Source organism: Canis aureus, chromosome 13 (genome assembly GCF_053574225.1).
Source record: "Canis aureus isolate CA01 chromosome 13, VMU_Caureus_v.1.0, whole genome shotgun sequence".
Taxonomy (NCBI): Eukaryota; Metazoa; Chordata; class Mammalia; order Carnivora; family Canidae; genus Canis; species Canis aureus.
The window spans coordinates 17,479,144-17,481,385 of NC_135623.1; the positions used below are offsets into that span (position 1 = coordinate 17,479,144).

The 2,242-nt window shown below is 53.6% G+C and overlaps 1 pseudogene; it reads left to right on the plus strand.

Moving 5' to 3' along the window:
- The first annotated feature begins 463 nt into the window (after positions 1 to 463).
- LOC144281554 (glyceraldehyde-3-phosphate dehydrogenase pseudogene) lies at positions 464 to 1,850 on the plus strand (annotated as a pseudogene).
- The last annotated feature ends 392 nt before the right edge of the window (positions 1,851 to 2,242 follow it).

Sequence of the window (2,242 nt, forward strand, 5' to 3'; positions counted from 1 at the left end):
ATGCATGGCAATGACACTACGGAGACAGGTGGGGATGGAACTCCTAGAAGTGGGGACAGCAGGCATTTTTAAAAAAGATTTTATCTACTTATTCATGAGAGACACACACAGAGAGGCAGAGACACAGGCAGAGGGAGCAGCAGGCTCCCTGCAGGGAACCCGATGTGGGACTCAATCCCGGGTCTCCAGGATCACACCCTGGGCCAAAGGCAGGTGCTCAACTGCTGAGCCACCCAGGCTGCCCCAACAGCAGGCATTTGCAGAGGCATCGGACATCTGGGGTGGGTCTGAAGACCAACATGGTCTCATCAGTGTTGTCAGGTTGAGAGGCGCAGGCAATGACCAGTCAGACAGGGTCATAATCAAACTTAAATCAGTGAGGCAAAGTCGTCTATCCTTTCCCACATAGTGACAAACATACAAAAATATATGTCACAATAGGGTAGAGGGACAGGCTGTCTAGGGCCAGAGCAAACAGCTTGGGCGCTCTAACAGCCCAGGGCCTCACTCGGCTGCCCAGAGTGTTGAGGAACTAGAATGAGTACATCAATAAAAGTTCGCGCTGGCTCTCTGCTCCTCCCCGTTCGCAGACAGCCGCCCCCTCTGGTGCAGGGCCAGCTGCGTCCCCGAGACACAATGGTGCAGGTCGGAGTGAACGGATTTGGCCGTATTGGGCGCCTGGTCACCAGGGCTGCTTTTAACTCTGGCAAAGTGGATCTTGTTGCCATCAATGACCTCTTCATTGATCTCAACTACATGGTGTACATGTTCCAGTAGGATTCGGCCCACGGCAAATTCACGGCACAGTCAAGGCTGAGAACGGGAAACTTGTCATCAACGGGAAGTCCATCTCCATCTTCCAGGAGCGAGATCCTGCCAACATCAAATGGGGTGATGCTGGTGCTGAGTATGTTGTGGAGTCCACTGGGATCTTCACTACCATGGAGAAGGCTGGGGGCTCACTTGAAGGGCGGGGCCAAGAGGGTCATCATCTCTGCTCCTTCTGCTGATGCCCCCATGTTTGTGATGGGCGTGAACCACGAGAAGTATGACAACTCCCTCAAGATTGTCAGCAATGCCTCCTGCACCACCAACTGCTTGGCTCCTCTGGCCAAAGTCATCCATGACAACTTTGGCATTGTGGAGGGCCTCATGACCACCGTCCACGCCATCACTGCCACCCAGAAGACCGTGGACGGCCCCTCTGGGAAGCTGTGGCGATGGCCAAGGGGCTGCCCAGAACAACATCCCTGCTTCCACTGGCACCGCCAAGGCTGTGGGCAAGGTCATCCCTGAGCTGAACGGGAAGCTCACTGGCATGGCCTTCCGTGTCCCCACTCCCAATGTGTCAGTTGTGGATCTGACATGCCGCCTGGAGAAAGCTGCCAAATATGATGACATCAAGAAGGTAGTGAAGCAGGCATTGGAAGGCCCCCTCAAGGGCATCCTGGGCTACACTGAGGACCAGGTTGTCTCCTGTGACTTCAACAGTGACACCCACTCTTCCACCTTCGACGCTGGAGCTGGCATTGCCCTCAATGACCACTTCGTCAAGCTCATTTCCTGGTATGACGATGAATTCGGCTACAGCAACCGGGTGGTGGACCTCATGGTCCACATGGCCTCCAAGGAGTAAGAGCCTCCTGGACCACCAGTCCCAGCAAGAACAAGAGGAAGAGAGAGGCCCTCAGCTGCTGGGGAGTCCCTGCCCCAACTTAATCCCCCAACACACTGAGAATCTCCTGACCTCCACCTTACATCCTAGACCCAGAGGAAGGGGAGGTGCTTGGGGAGCCCTGCCTTGTCATGTACCATCAATAAAGTATACTGTACCCAGCCAAAAAAAAAAAAAAAAAAAAAAAACAAATTTGCTCACTGGTTGGGAAACTCTGCAGTAAGGCAAATAGTTTTTCTTGTGTAATAAGAAGTGCAGGGCAGATAATCCAGGGCTGCTGCAGCAGTTTAGAGATGCCACTAAGGACCTAGGTGCCCCATATGTTTCTAATCTGCCATCTATGGTTATTGGCTGTTGCCTTCATAGTTGCCACATGGCCCCTGCAGCTCCAGACATCACATCAGCATTCCGAGGGGGAAGAAAGAAGAGGTGTAGGGGGATGATGGCAAGGGGAAAACAATGTCCGCTGAGCTTGCTCTCCTTTAAAGCGCTTCCCTGGGAGCCTCACCAGGGACTTGCTACATCTCCTTGGCTGGAGCTGTGAGACGTGACCACCTCCAACTGCCA